Here is a 17,778-nt window from a genome sequence, read left to right on the forward strand (position 1 = left end):
AGTGGCCCATCCACACCATAACATCAGATTTCCAATTTGTTATCTAGAAATGAACTATTGGGTTGTCGAAAAAGTCATGACGCAGTTTTGCAATGAAAAACATAGAAAAACGACATCATGACTTTTCCGACAACCCAATAGTTCCAGGAATACTTTACACTTAGATCTTCCCCACAGTCCTCACCGCCTATTAATGCTTTCCATCCAACACTAGAATATTAGTGGATAAAGTCACCTCATTTTCTTCATTTATAAAATGAACACTTTCCATGACACACTTGAATATTAGTCCGTTTGAAAACTGCATCATGTTTGACTTTGAATCACAGACATACTGCTTTTCACTTAGTAGGGACTTACTGATGAATGTTTGTGAAATTAATGTAATAATTATTTACATTTCAAGGGATGGCTTTTAATACTGCTGGATCCAGACAGATTGTTTTAGGCCTAATTTGTTTGCTGTCCTGGAGCACATAGCACAACTGCGACCTGAAGATTATCAATGGATCTTAATAGGCTCGTCTACTTGCTTTTGGTCTTCAAACATCATTTGATGATGGATTCAGCATCCTATAATGATTATGTTCAATCCGGAAGCAAGGCCTGAGTCTTCACTCACTAGCCAGTCAATAAGTATTTAGTGAGTGGTTTTCAAATGCTAAAGTAGAACACACATATTAAAAAAATAATAAATAAATGAAAATAACATAGTTTCTTAGCGAAGCTGAGGCTCTGGCTGAGGAGACTTTGCACAATCCAAAGATGTTTTCCACCTTATTAGTTTTAAAAAAAAACCTAAAAAATGTTGTCAGTTCTACCCTTAGATTCCAAGCCACAGTCATCTCTCCTCTGGATTAATCTCATCTCTGGGCTCCTTGTTTCTATTCTTGCCACCTTACTCTGAAGTTCAGTTTCAACACAGCAGTCAGAGAGATCGTGTTGGTACATATGTCAAGTCATGTCACTCTGCTCCAAACTCTACCAGCGGTTCTTCCTATCTCACTTAAAAGACAAAGACCATATCATGGCCTACCAGGACGTATGCAGCCTGGTCTGTCATTACCTCTCCACCTTCATCTCCTAACACACTTGCCTTTGTCCATCATTTCCAACCACACTGAGCGCCTTGTTTTCTCACCTTGGCATTTTATGTTGTAAATTCCCTTGGCCCAGAATGCACTCCTCAAAGATATCCACGTGGAGTATGCCCTCACATCATGTAGGTCTCTGCCCTTATGTCATCCTACCAGAGCTCTTGTCACTGACTATCCAATATAAAATAGTAGCTCCCAGTCTGTAGTAGGTTACACATTCTATATAACTTTTCATCAAGAGGTCGAATTTATTTTCTCTTCCTTTAAATTTGGGTAAGCTGTGTGATCTGATTTGGTCAACAGAATGCATTGGAAGTGATGTGGGACTTTGGAGCCTAGGCTTTAAGAAATTCTTCCAGTTTCCACTCTTATCACCTTAAAATTCTGCTATCATGCGAGGTAGCCCAGGCTATCCTCATTGAGGATGAGAGACTGGCACCAACTATGAGCTACCTAAGTTGAGACCATATTAGATAATCCAGCCCAGCGTTGAACTGCCAAATGACTACAGCCTCATAAATGACACCAGAAGAGACAAGCAAAAGAACCAACTGGTGGAACTCAATCAAATAGCTGAACCACACACTGCGAGCAAATAAAGTGGTTGTTGTTTTAAGCCACTAAGATTTGAGGTAGTTTGTTATATAATAATTGATACACTTCCCAGGAATTTCCCACATGTCCTCTGCCCTCACCCTGATCTGTTGATGTCCATAGCACCTATCACATCTGATATATATGTATTTTTAAATTAATTTTTGCTTACTACAATGTAAGCTTCATGAGGACAGAGATGTTATGTTCACCTCAGTATCCCCAGATCCTAAAACAGTGTATGACACATAGTAAGTGCTCAATAAGTATTTGTTGAAAAATGCCTGCTATAGATTTTGACCTAAGGTACTTAGACTTTTCCTTGTTAATTCATTTGTTTACTTAACAAATATTCATTCAGCATCTACTATGGTGCAGGCACTATGCTAGGTTATTCTATGGACACATTAGGTTTCTAGTTTGCATTTTGGAGCGTGACAACTTCAATGGAAGTTATCCATTGTAGTGCCTCTTTGTCATAAAATACATTAAACCAATAATATGCTACTCTTGAGGGTCATTAAACATCATTTATAAGAATGCTAGTACCATATTGATAGTAATTTTATTTATTTATTTATTTATTTATTTATTTATTAAATTGTGATAAGAACACTTAAAATGAGACCTCTACTCTTAAGAAATTATGCATATACTACTGTATTAACTATAGGCACAAAGTTATATAGCAGATCTCGAGAACTCATTCATTTGCACAACTGAAATTTAATACCCATTGAACAGAAACTCCTGATTTTTTCCTCCTCCTAGTCCCTGCATTCCAAAAGTACAGGCAATAAACCCCAAATAGACAAGTGGACTATATCAAACTGAAAAGCTTCTGCACAGCAAAGAAAACAATATCAGAGTGAAATGGCAACCTATGAGAGAAAATATTTGCAAATCATATGTTTGATAAGGGGTCAACATGCTAAATATGTAAGGAATTCCTACAATTCAATAGCAAAAACAAGCAAACAAAAAAACTGATTAAAACATGAGTGAAGTATGTTTTTTGTTGTTTTTTAAATTGGAAATAGAGTAGAAAGGAGTATGAGAAGAAATAACATTACAGAAGCCAATCTACTGGGCTATAAATATGTATAAATATCTTCACCATGATTAATAATTAAAGGTTAAAATATGCTAGCTGCTATCATTAATTAGTCAATAGGCAAATAATAATAATCACATTAATGAAAATAACAGCTAACAATTACTGAGTGTCTACTCAATGTTAGGTACTGTGGTAGATACTTTAAACAACATTTTTCTTTTTTAATCCTAAAACAAATATCAAGGTAGATATTATCGTTACTTTCTGAGATAGGCAAATTGAGACAAATAGAGCTAGTGCCTCCATCTTGGATTATGAGGACCTTAGAGATACAAGACCCTGGAGATGGAAGTTGCCTGGATATTTCAAACTGTTTAACATCCATGCAAGCTCTCGACTGCTTACCACTGGCTTTATTATCATATGCTTAAAAGAAATAAATGGAGTTAAGAGATTGTGACTTTCCTAAGCCCATTTCGCTGGTAAAGGACTGTGCCAAAAATTGAGACCAAGTCTGCATGACTTCAAAGCAGAGTGCCCTTCCTCCGTTTTCACAGTGAGGGATAGATACCACGAGTGAGCGAGAACAGCCAGAATTAGGAATATAGAGGGAGAGCAATCAGAAAGGGTGACAGAATTTGGGGAATTAAAATCTCACAGAATATAAATTGGGAGGATTTCAAGAATAAGTGATTAGTCACAGGAGTAAAAATAATAAATAATAATGAGACTAATAAGAGAACAAAATGATGTCGCTTGAGAATGGTCATTGTGGGTATGGAGGAGGACATTGAGAACCTTTGAGAGAACAATTTCAGAAAAAGGGTTCAGATGGAAACTAAATTTCTAGATTTGAAAAAGGAACCCTGTTTAGCAATGGAAGGCAAAATGATTGTATGTGAGTCAGTACAGAAAAATAAAATTTTTGTCAGTTATTTTTTGCTTTGAGGTAGGATTAAAACTCCTAACACCATCCAATGCAGACTTAAACAGTCCACGGAGAGAGAGAGATTATACAGGATGCAGCAATAATGAGACAGAATTTCCACAATTTGATTCAGAGTATTGATGAAGGTGTTGATATTAGAAAGATGAAGAGGAAAAAAAATCTGAAACTCCAAGAGGAAAAGCATTATTCCTTTCAATAAAATAGAAGAAAATCCAAAAATAAAGTTTCATTTATATAATTTCAGGCCCTTTTTCCCCAGAAATTTTCCAAAAATTTGTTTAGACCATTAAAAAAAAAAAAAAGGATTTGATATAGGTAGAAAAAAGACAGTTTGGGGGGATATGGAAATAGAATTCTTAATGGAACTAAAGAGGACTGCTACAATATATTTTACTTCAGTTAATTGATAAATTATATATGGTATGTCTAACAAAATCACAAAATACACTTTAGTTCTGTGTACAACTAGATTAAGAAAGATTTCATTGAGTGTAGGTAAAGGTGATCCTAATTTTTTTTTCCTCTCATTTCTTTTTAAAAGACTTTAAAATGCTGTGAACACTGTTAGTTAATCTCAAAATCACAAAATAATTCATTCTTTTTTGGCTATTTTCTCCCTTAAAATAACTATTTGGGGGCTGGTAAGTAATTTTTAGTTTGATATAATTTGCAACTGTTGAGATACACAACCCTGAAAAAAGAGGGATTACTGAAGTAAAATAGAGCAAATTTAAACATGTTACTTTCCACACTAGTCCTCAGATAATCTGGACTCAAGGCCAGTCCTGGGATATGGCTAGATCACTATAAAATTTATAAAACAACAATATGCATTCAAGATTTCACCGATTTAAAATTAACTTGCTCATTTCCCAATTCTAATGATTTTGTTTCACATTCCTTTTGTAGAGGATTACTCCCAAATGTGTAAAATACACATTGAAAAAAGACTGGAAATATATGTGACAAAATAATTAATAGTACTTGTTTCAGTGTATTGAATTATGGGTATTATTTTCTGCTGCCTTATATTTTTTTGTAACTTTGTTTTTTCCAGATGACTACCTCTATAATCAGAAAAAAATTTTCTTTTGAAATTCAGAAAGAAAATTATATGAACTAATATCAAGCTAACAGATGATTATGAGAAGCTTCTTTTATAGTCTTTATTTGTAGGAAATGGATATTTCTTCTGAAGTACGTTTATAACTTGAACCAAAATAGTTCCCTTACCAGAATATTAAAGGAGAAAAAATTAAGGAAAATCTGTATATAGCTGGCAAAATGTATATGTATTTATATGTGATTTAGGAAGATGAGTATTTCGACTACAGATGGATTCTCCAAGTCTTTTATTCTTGGATATCAAAATCATTTTGTAGTATATGAATATTTTCTCTCACACTACAGTAGCATTACGGTTCATTGAATTTAATTAATAATCATTGGATTCATAGGCTAATGTTCATTTTTATTACTTTCCATTATTTACCAAGGAGGTAATCTTACATAACCTTTTGCTAAACTTATATAAATAATCTACCCAGATTTCTAGTGATAAGGCAGACTTGGCAAATTGTTATTTAACCACTAACTTACAATAGTCATCTTTAAGCTTTAACTGTTATTTTGTGGAGGACCCAGTAAAAAGATAATTTATAAGAAAGCATACAGTCAAGACTGCAAGTAAAGGTCAACTGTTTCTCCTAAAAATGTAAACTACATATCTTGGGAAGAGATTATGCGAGTTGTTAATTCTTGCATTGTTTCTAACACCTCTAAGCCAAATCACTATACTGTAATAAACATTACCAAAAATATTTTGGAAAACATTATGAGGTACATTTATGATTCACAACAGTTTTCTATCGGCTAAAACCCTGGCACAAAGGCTTTCAACAGCAGAATCACTGAGTAAGTGTTTTAGGGAGCTATTTGTATTATACAACTTTTTTCCTCCCCATTCCATTCTAAATTACAATTATGCTGTGGCTTGTCTTTAAACTGATCCAGTCAAGCTTTTGGCCCTTGGTCACAGGTTAGCTGTTTACTAAGTTAAAAATTTGAGAATATGACTACAATCTTCATCCAAAATGGAGAACAGTTTTCAACAACTTACTGTTGAGATGTGAAACTGAGACATCAATTAAAGGTTGAAGGCTTAATTCACTCAAAATTCTGACACTTTATTTCTGGGATAAAGGTTGGAATATATGATTTTTATATTATACTTTCAAGAAATAGAAATTTTAATTCTTGAGTTAGTTTTGATGAATCAAAGACTATGATTCATAACGCTACAGAGAAAATGCAAAAATGAGAGATCATTGGGTATTTATATAGTCTAAATGACTATTTGGATGACATGATCCTCTTAGAACTCTAAAAAAGGGAGCCCTGAGTATTAGGAAAAGATTTCTCTGCTCACTTCCTCAGTGTATTATGTGCAGTTTGGGAACCTGGACATTAGTAAAAAGAACATAAAAATGATTGGAGTGCTAGAATAAAGTATTACTATCTATAAACACAGAGAAATGAAATAAAGTGGTCTGTGCATAAAAAACTGGATTCAACTAAAGTATAAACTAAGAAAATCTGTTCACATCAATTAAGTAGTTCATAATCATATATTCATTTAACTAACGCTAATTTTGCACGAGTCCCCATATTACTCATTTGCACCTACTGAGTTCTTTAAAAAGTAATCAATATCCCAGCATTGCAGTTTGTAATGAAAAGGCTCATCCAATAAAAGCCATGCTATAAACTTTCTGTACCTACTTGATGACAGAGATAAAAGTACATGCACCGAATCAAACTTTATAACAACGGCTTCAGTAAATACTAGAAAAAATCTTCCTTTTCAACCATTTTTTTTACTCTTCTAATTAAAATTACACTTTGAATTTGCTTGTGACTAGTTTCAAAAGAGCTTGCCAGCTTTCCTTCCTTTACATAATCTATATAGCATCTATGGGAAAACAAACATCTTCATCCTGCATATAGTTTTGTTGTTTGTTTTCATTTTTGTTTTTTTTTGTCACAGAGATTGCAATGGGAAACTTGGCTTCTGGTTTTAGCTGCATCCCCACCAGAGTGCTGTTATCTGGAGGAAATTCCTAGCTGAACCTGGACTCCATGTCCTCATTTATAAAATGAGACAATTGCATATTCTACCTATCTTACTGGGATATTGTGTTGATAAAACTCCAAGATAATAGATATCCTCACCAATTATTTATTTAGTAGTTATGTGGGCCAAGCATTATTAATAGGAAAATTATTTTTCTAAAAGTTAAAAGTTCTATATAAATGCAATATATTACCATGATGATCACATATATCATTTTATTAACAAGAAAACTATGTCAGAGGAATTAAGGGATGTGAACAAGATTGCTCATCAAGGATTATCTTTCTTGTAATGGCATCATGACATTTCTAGGTTTAAGAGCGAATACCAGTTTTGGAAGACCCCAAATTAAAAGAAAGTAATTATTGGGTTGTCGGAAAAGTCGTGACATATTTTTTCTATGTTTTTCATTGCAAAACTGCGTCATGACTTTTCTGACAACCCAATAATATCCTCCATGAAGAAGAAAAGAGATGATATAAATTGATTTTCACCATTAATATTGTTGCTGTTGTTACTATAAAGATTTTAAGAACTGAAAATAGAGTTCGGATTAGCAGATCTCTTTGGGATCACATAGCCAATAGCTAAATCATATAATGTTTTTAAGTCATGGGTGGCTAGCGAAATATCAAGAGAAAAATTATACATACCAGGGGATGAATCCATGTCATATCCTGACATGAAATGCAAAGGATGTAATTTTTCTATCTTCTGAACACTGCCATTACCAAGAATTTATCAGTGGAAACCTCCCATTTAAAGTATATTCTTTGGAAATTATGAGTGTTTCAAATAAATGCCCTAAGAAGTATGGTAAGAGTAACGACTTTTAAAATTACAAAAATGCAGGGTTTTCTACAAACTTCTAGCTTTGAGCAAAATTGAAGATAGACCTCTTTTGTGGGAGGCCATAAATTACCCACCTCCCACAAAACAAAAAGATGTTAGGTAAGTGAGGGTAAAATAGCTGCTACTTCTGACAATTGCTCACAGAGAGAGCATTTGCCTCAGACTTCAGAACATCTCATATTACCAACCTGGCCAGTCATTTACCAAACTATACCCACTCTTGACAACATGGCAACTTGACCAGAGAGTAGCAATGGGAAAGCAATATTCCTCAATGACAGCACATGCAGAAAGGATACTAAAGAGGCAGGAGTGTCTTTGAGTGAATTATGTAACATGGCTTTAAAAAAAAAAATGTTCAGAGCTTAATGATGCTTAAAGCTTAAATTGATTTTGAAATTCTGATAAAAAAAATTGAAAAGACAGTATGCTTCTATGAATTTATGGATAGGTGAAATAAAGGCTAATTAGGTTCTGATTTAGACATCCTAAAATACTGACTTTCACCCTTTGAAGACTATCAAAGTTTGCTTTAACCTCTTACATTGTAAATTTATATAAGATGTTTCAGTGTCCAGTGTCCTTTTTTTGTGTGCATGGATTTCAAAGATTAAAACATAAACATAGTCACTGCCTTCAATCAAGCATAGTATGGAGACAGATATACAGCTTGTCCATCCTCACCCCCAATTAAGCAAATTTCAAAACCTGTATAATGTAGTTAGAAAATGTCAGGGTGTGGCTAGTTCTCTGGTGACAAAGGGGAAATGCATGAGTCCTCTTCTCAAAAGCTTGGCATTTAAAGAAATATGTGTTGCTGTGTATTTAAATGAATGTGCATTCTATCTTCCTCTCATGCTGTTGCTCCTCTGTCACTACGGCTTCTTAGTACATTAATAGGGCAAGCAGTGGAAATTCATGGTTGAAGGACAGCAGTGAACCCTCCATGGCGTAATTAACATTTTAATGAGCCGTCAAGGCCTTTCGTGGTTTGGATCTCAACCTCGGGCATCCTGAGTGGGTCTCAATCTGTTGAGCTCAGAGAATGAGGTGATTCTGTCTTAGAGAGATTTTAAACAAAAGTAGATCACATGGGCCCGTTTCAGCTTGATACTGCTCTCTCCGTTGTTAGCAGGGTTCACTTATATTTGAATGTGCCGTGTCAGAGTCCGACAAACAGTTTTCAGCTCTGGTTTCCTTTTTAGCACATACAAAAACTGTATCCACGACATTCACATTCTAGGAGTAGCTAATTTTCAGTAACTGACCCACTAATTGCAAGTTCCCCTCATTTGCAAGGTGCAGTGGGCTAACGGCTATTTGGGGACATAACAATTTGCAGGAGAAGTATTGGCTAATGCTTGTAATTTAATTATTTGCAAATAAAACTTTGCCTGATACACCAAAGGCACTAAACTTCTTCATTGGAGACAAGTTTGAAGGTCATTAAAAACCTGTTTGTTTTAAGGTTTCAGAACGTATGTAAAAAAATGTTCTAATGGATAGAAAAACATTTATTCCCAGATAAAATCTTTCAAAAACATTAAAAACCAATGTCCTTATGTTTATTACTAGGCATCATCCCCCCCCCACACACACACACACATAATACTGTATCAGAAACATTCCTTTGGGAAAGTGATAAGTATTTTAAAAATGAGTCTTATGATAGAAAAGCCTTCTCTGTTATAATTAATATAGCAGCACTAATATAAAATCCGCGCTTCTTCTCCCATTTTCATATCTCATTTCTGACTGCTGCAGACCCGTTACTATAATGTACATTACACGTATAGCACAACATATGCTATACTATTATTCTTATTAAGTAAGGCTGCAAAATCTCAGGGAATTTTGACATTTATTACTTGGTGACAAGAAAGCATAGCTCAAGTTATCTCTAAAGATGGGAACATTAATAATCCACACAGATAGTGAAGTAGCTCAACCACTACTTTCAATTTTGCTTACTGATTCAGTCATATAACCAAGGACACTGTGTACATTTACCTATGAGTTACATATTTTTTTTTTTTAAGCAAAGTTGCAGACTCCAGTTGTGTTCATTGTGTCCTTCAGTCTTCCTGGTTTTTTTTTTTTCTTAACTATAGTCAAGGATATATATAGTTTTTAAGTTCAAGTATAGAAATGTCTGCCATGTTGAGTTGATTGATTTTATAAAGAACAGTTGTCACATGGTATCTTCCACTGAAATAAATTTCATCTGGAGAAGAGGACACCCAAGCTCTCTGAAGAAAATCAAACATCGACATAATGTTCCATGATACAAACAAGCTATTTTGATAGCAAGCTATCTAGGATACATAGAAAACCCCAGGGAATCAGACATTTTTCTATTGAGAATACATTTGGGGAGACTGGCATGAAGATTGTTTATTCGCAGAGAGGCACAGGTACTTTTGCAAAATTTCCAACTTTGTAATTTTAAGACAAAGAAACAAAAGACCTGTGTTCAAATTTCTCTAATTCAGGCCATTAAACGTATCTTCCATGTCCTGTGGCCATTCCCAGGGACAGAGTTCTAAACCAGCCCTGAGAAATATAATAGCCACAGGTAGTTTTATATTACTAAGGTGGCTCCTGGACTTTTAACATGTGAGTCAAATGCTGATAGAAATTCATGGCACCTCCCAGTGAGAGTGATGGCATTCCATCAACTAAGTGCAGCTTTGGGAAAAAAATTTAAGAACTCAGTAGATACACAAAAAATCCATTGTGGGTGACCTCATAAATTCTCTCTGGCTCCAACTTTGCCTAGTAAGCACCACTTCCCTCCCTCCCTGAGCTATTGTCACCCTCTTAGGCTACTTTTGCTACCAGGCCTGGGGAACCCAGCCTCCTATGATGGCAACAGATTCCCTATGGAAAGCCAGACACAATACAATAGGAAGAAGAGGAAGAACTGCTCTTGGGGTCCCCTGTCTAGATCACAGTAGGTCCATGTAATTTTATTAGGTTCTAGTATAGAGGACCTTATGGGAATTTATTTATTCATATCCGTAGGTTTTCTAGAAATTAGGTTCTTTCATATCTTACATGACAAAGACTATTTATTGTTCACTGTTACCCACCCAGTTTCTCTTTTCCGCCCTCTTCCCAGAGGATCAAAGTCCAGACTGAGGTGATTCCTGTTTATACAGGAGTATCTGCTGCACATGGACAGAAACTGCCCAGGGCTGCCATTTGCATAGAATCCTGAAATGAATGGGGCTTGAAAGATAGAAAAATGCTACTAATGGATTCTAAAATTAAACTGTTATTTAAAATATGAGTAGCTCTTTTTGGTACCAGACTCAGTCCTGACATTAATGGCTTCAAATATTTAATTATAAGTACTTGCGGACCACTTTTGAAAGGAGTATTCATATTAATACAACAATGACTGCTTTGTTTTGTAATGTAAGGCTTGAAAGACCTTGATCTTTTTTCAGATGGAGATAAGGCTTTTACCTGTCCACTCAAATGTATTAATGTTAAGTACAAAAAAAGAAGTATCTCGAGACTATCTCCTGGATATCAGAGGGCCTTGCATCCCTATTTAAGAACAGTTTCTGGGAGCCAAATTCCCCATCACTTGTATCAAACTCCCATTTAAAACAACAACAACAAACAAACAAACAAAACCTAAATAGCTATCTAACTCTAAAGGGATAAGAGGGAGGGGAAGACTATAGCCACATCATTCTTAATTCTACAAGATTTTACTCTTAGAAATACCTTAGGAAGGACTCAAGGACAGAGAACTGTGCCTGACAGCCAAGAAGGCTATGAAGACAAGCACATCAGGGTTTTTAATCCTCCTGGCAGCACAAAGGAGAGAACATGTTAACACCAATGCATCCATCTCCCACTGCATCTTTCAGCCAAACTGAAGGCCCTGCAGAACCCGAGCTGAGAAGCGCTGCGGCCCGTGGGACAGTGGGCGACACTGCTTCCTTTCCTTTGCAGCCAGGCCACCTTGAACAGAGCACTGCATCCCTGCTGTATCACGAGGTCTTCCTTACCTGCCATGCTACTGAACTGGAGATAATTTATGACTACGACACTCAGGGAGAAGGGACAGAAAAAGCAGATGCTCAAGGCCAGGTTTTGCAAGTTTCATTTTTTGTGCTGCCTACTGCTTCCTAAAAGTCTTTGCACCCCCATCCACATTTTAATTGCAATCATTGTGCAGATGTGTCTCAGAGACCTGAGGGAAGAAGGCCAGCCATTATCTCAGACCTCACCTTAAATACAGTGCTGATAAGTCACCCTCCCATCTTAGTGACAGCTGCCAGGCCTCTGGCTGGGCTGCCAGAGGGCTTTTCTGTGCTAAGGAAGGGGGGGGGGGGCACACTGCTGCTGTCTCCAGAGGGGTCTTTAGTGGGAACTCTCCTGGATGAGGCATCTGCACGCCCCTCTCAGGACTCAGAGAAGCCGAAGGTTCCCTGTTCTCAGTCATTCAGCTGGACTGGATCCAGAGACGCTGCAAAGAGCTGTGGTGATTAATATACATACTCCCATTGTTTGGGGACCAAGAACCATGTCCCTCGAGTGTCTTTTTCCTTTTTCCTCTATAAGGCCCTGTATGGTTTCAGGATAAGATGGGCTGCAGGTGGAAGTGAGGAGGGCAGCTCTGTGGCTGCCTCATCAACAAACCCAAAGGCCTATAGTTCCTCTGTTGATTGACAGCTGATCACATCCTGATGAAGATGACTGTTTAAACATCAAAACCACTGGGATCCCCTGTCCCCGAAATCTGATCACCATCTCTCCACCACCAATGGGTGGACTCTTTGTAGTTATTCTGTTCAAGCAGATTCTGCCTCGGGGCTCCATGGGACCTTTCTATGGTTCATGAGGCTATTTTTCTGTTTCTGCAGAACTGACACCCATTTTGTGGCTTCATTTTATGCTCTTGGAATGGCCTGGCTCAGGGGACTCTATACCCCACTGTTTTCTCTTCTGGTTTCTCAGGTGACTCTGTGCTTGTGTCCGGAAGTCCTAGTCTCACTCACATGCATTGCAGGGAGTGTTGGCTCAGCCTTACTTGTATCATTGTTCTCACTTTGTTTGGGTGGTGGCTTCAGGAGCACCCACTGATGAAACCCCAACAAGGCCCTGTAGATAACTCTTCCCTTAACAAGGCATTAAAAACCCTTCAAAGTACTGAGCTTCTTCTCCATGGGAACCTAGATCTTGAATCAGTCTTAAGCAAATTTTCTCACTAATTCTGGGTATTCAAATGCCAATAACCTTAAGCAGTAGCCTTTGGAGAAGGAAAGAAGTTCTGTTTAGACCCAATAGGGCCTCTCAATCAAGCAAACTCTTTAACCTAGGGACTTCCATCCACCCATACACTATAATAAATTAAGTGTAAACTACTGGGTTGTCGGAAAAGTCATGATGTATTTTTCTATGTTTTTCATTGCAAAAATACGTCATGACTTTTCTGACAACCCAATATTATCAGGTATTTATTAGACTTTTGGGGAGGTGAATGAGATACTCTGTTGCAGAAACCATTATAATATTGAAAATAAGGTCAGTGTTTAGAAGCAGCCTAAAAATATGTTGGGTAGAATACATATTTATTTCGATTACATTCTCCTGTATCAGAAGATTTTGAAAATAATCATTGCATTCTATTGTAGAAAGTAGTCAAGGTAGATAAATCAGCTCAGGAGGTACGAATTCATTTAAAAAATCTAGGTCAACTGTGGAAAAGAATGAAAGGGTTAGGAATATTCAGCCTGAGGATTATCAAGACCCAAAAAATTTATTTCATTATGTGAAAGACAGCCACGCACAGTTCTCTCCCTATAACAAGAAATTAGACAAATTTTGTTTTAACTGTAGGAGGAGGCCTTTAAATCAGCAGTAAAAGTATTATGAGAGAATGGACAAGGCCACTATTAATATGCTCTGGAATGTTTTTGCCCAAAATTCTTTAAAATGTCTCTAATGAGAATTGAAGGGATAGGCTACATTACGGCTACATTACGTCTCTTCATTATTTAAGCAAAATAATCTCAATTTTAGTTACTATTTTCCTGAAAAGAAAACACCTAACTTTTGAAAGCAATAGATATCTCATAAGATGAAAAGGTTGAATGAAATATATTTGTGTGTGTGTGTGTGTGTGTGTGTGTGTGTGTGTGTGTGTGTATTCATTCTGTCACCCTTCTTTTGAAGTTAGGACAAAGAAAAAAAGGAAATGGAAGAATTATAACTTGCATATTCTTTTTTAACATTTTGAAATAATTTTAGACATGAAAAAGTTGCAAACATAGTACACAGAATTCCTGTGTATCCTCCACCCAGCTTTCCCTAATATGTTAATTTGATATAACCATAGTACGATTAATCAAAATCATGCAATTAACATTAGCACTATTAGGAAAAAGAACAAGGCCTACAGTGGAGTAGCTCCCTGGCAGGACCACAAAGGGAGACTAAACTGCATTTTCAGCCCCTCCCAGGACAGGGACCTTAAGCCAATCGGTCTGGGGTTTCCTGATCCACACTAGTGAGTTCCTCTATCTGATGAGACCCTGGCCTTACCCCGCAGAAGGGTTTCTGTGCCTGAAACAATCCTGTATTTTCTTTTGCTAATAACTTTCTTGTCCTACCCAGTTTCCAGGTATAAAAACCTTCCATTTTGTACAACTTCTTGGAGCACCCCTTTATTTACTAGATAGGATGCTGCCGGATTCCTGAATCCTTCAGCAAAGCCAATTAGATCTTTAAAATTTACTTGGTTGTATTTTTGTTATTTAACAGCACCTGCTATTATCTATAAACCTTATTGGAAATTCACCAATTTAACTACTCAAATCCCTTTTGTGGTCCAGCATCCACTCCAGGATCCTGCACTGCATTCATTGTCACATCTACCTCCTCAGTCTCCAACCTGGGACAGTCCTCATTCTTTATCCTTCATAATCTTGACAATTGTGAAGATTTATTTATTTTGTAGAATGTCCCTCCATGGAGATGTGTGTGCATTTTCTTAAGAGTAGTTTGAGGGTATGCATTTTTGACAGGCATATCACAGAAGTGATGGTTTGCCTTTCTTGGGACATCTTATCAGAAAGTCCATGATATGCATAAGCCTTATTTCCAAGTGATGTTAACTGATCACTTGGTTAAGGCTGCTTCTACCATTTCCCCCACTTTTCCCACTTGTAATTAAGAAGTATCTTTTAGGGAAATATATTTTCTTTTGAGGATATGTGCTCTTTTAAAAATTAAGACATGATGATTCTGGGAACCTCTCTAGGGATAGGAAGCGTCTTTTCCCCTTCTTAACACCCAGCATACTTCAAGGCATCTCTCTACTGCTCCACTGGACAGTGCTCATCTTAACTTTAAACCTTAGCAGATTTTGGAAGTCTGTACAGCTAATGTCACCACACTGGCTGTTATTTCAGTTACCTTTTAGGTTAATCTTTCCCAGAATTTCCACCCACAAATATAATATAGCCCTTGTAAAATAATGCCTGGCCCAGCTATATAAAGACAGTCTCTTTTGCCTAGCATAAAAATAAAATGGGTCTAAATCAGCAGACACAGAGGATGCTTTAGCTCAGTACCTAGTCAGGCAGTACTGACTGCAGCATTCAAAGCTGCTGAGAACCTGTTCCAGGTGCCCCGTGGGCTCACTTATGATGCAGCTGATGCCTCAGGGCAATACCAACCCCAAATGACAACTGGAATAAAACGGCAATTACAGGTATTCCAATCCATTATGCACATTCATGTGTCTGTGTCTTTGATAACACGATTCTTCCCTCTTCTCCCCGCTGCATGGGATGTCCTTTCCCGAGCCCAGGTCAAACCTCAGGGCTGCAGGGCTCTTTCTGTCCTGACAGCATTTTTTATACTTTGTTTACAGTAAATAGCTTATTGTACAATGGTTGGTTATGGAAGTATTTTTCACCCCTACTCAACAATTTTCAGGCCCTCAATATCAAGACTATATTTATTATATTATATTATATTATATTATATTATATTATATTATATTATTATATTATATTATATTCTCGGGACCACAATATATAGTTTTGAACATATTGGGTGGTAAATATTGGGCAAATGAACTACAAGAAATTTCAAAAACATGACAACAGTAAATGCTGTCTCATATTCTCTCTATTGATCTAGTTATTGATCCATCTATCTATCTAGTCTAGCTTTACCCTTTTGGTTGTAGGAAGATTTAAGGTGACATTTAAATATATACAATGAAAGATAAAAATAACATTAACATTATCTTATTTAAAAACATAAAAATAAACAGAAATAGCTATGAAAGAGTAGGAGTGGAAGAAAGAAGCCAGGAGTGTATCAAGCAGCATACATGCTATAATGTTCTATACTTTTGCTAGAAATGGGGGTCTAAATTAAGTCTTATGATAAATATAAAAAAAATAGTTAAAAAAATGTCACAAAGCCTAAGGGACCATACTGGGTAGCCAAAAAATGTTCTGTGTGACGATTTCTTAACTCAAAAGCCAATATATGGCAAACATTAATTTCTAAAAATGAAACTAAGCAATAATGCTGAATCACGCAAAAGTGTTTAGTTATTGAAGTTAAAGTTTGTTGAAGCAATGCACACACCTATGATTTTGTAACTAAGCTCCCTGGGAACCAGGGCACAGGTATGCTACCCACAAGGTAAATGAAATACAAGAGTTAAGAGCAAATTGATTCTCCTGTTTGTTGGATTTTTCTCCTTCCCAGAATTAATGTGTAGAGAAGAAAATTATGTCCATGCAAAAGCTTTTTTGAGGGGGAATGGGAGAGTGAGCTATGAACAAACAGCTGAGTTTCTTCATGTGAATGCACTTTAATTTTGTACTAAGTATCTGCATTCATCAAAAAATAAAGTGACTTCTCTGTGAAATGAATACCTTCTCTATAGCTTGTACCTAATCAGGCATCTCATTAGATTAGTGGGTTACACTGAAACATTGTTTGATCATATTACAAAAATACTTTTGTCAAGTTATGTATCAGTTTTGTAATTTTTCCTCTACCTCCTTTATAAATTTAAAACTAAAATAAAGTCTGGTACCTCCCACCACCTATTTACTGCTGCAAAGAGGTATCACAGGCCCACAGATCAATGAGAGATTTCTAAAATCAGTTAAGATGAAAAACTGGTTCACACTGACTGGTAAAGGTTACATGCAAAAACCCTTAATCAAACACTACCTATTCTTCTTTTCTAACACCTTAAGTTTTCTTATCAAACCAGGAGTTTCATTGTCTGAAATGGGATTTGAAATAGAAAGAACTAGCCAATTAAATATTTCAAATATTCTGCCTAACAAATCTGGGAAGAAACAGTACAGTCAAGGAGTGCCATTTTATGAATGTTCATTAGCCTGGAAGAATAAAAGAAAAGGGCAAATGTCAGTTTCTACTAGGGAGTCTCCTTTTCTTCCTTTTTAAAATAAAAGCTTTATAGAAAAAAATACAATGGATAATCACCTTTAGCCTTAAATTCCTTTTGAAAATGTTGTAAATTGGCTGTCTTGTTAGGTCATTATGTGAAAAATTCAGTGCTCCACGTAGAATGGGAACTCAAAACAGTGTGACTGAATTACTCTTAAGTAGAAAGTCTTTTGCTTCTCCCATTTTGGGCTGAATGAACGCATGTGCCCACTTTAATTTTTCAGATGTATCTGCGTGTGATTTATGTTTTACCAATTCAGCAAAGGTAATTAATTAGAGGGTAATATTGGAAAAGGCCATCATCAAGCACATTTCACAGGCAAATAAGCAACAAGCAGAGTGAGCTTTGATGCTTTTTCAAATGCTTTGTTGTTCTAAGTGTGGTTACTGCAACCTTATCTGATTTCCTGCAAATTCACCTATGTCAATACTGGAAATTAATTGTAATCCTACATCAGAACTTATAGAGGCCAGAAAACATTAAACTTCTTTTACATTTAATAAAAATAATTATATTAAATAGAAAAGTAAATTCTTGAGTTTCTCTCTCCTCTTGACACATTTCTCTGGATTATGCAATTTCTAAACATTTATCTTATCAAAAAATGATGGAGTATGTAAAATACAT

The sequence above is a fragment of the Hipposideros armiger genome, unplaced genomic scaffold, assembly GCF_001890085.2.
Source record: "Hipposideros armiger isolate ML-2016 unplaced genomic scaffold, ASM189008v1 scaffold_764, whole genome shotgun sequence".
NCBI classification, from domain to species: Eukaryota; Metazoa; Chordata; class Mammalia; order Chiroptera; family Hipposideridae; genus Hipposideros; species Hipposideros armiger.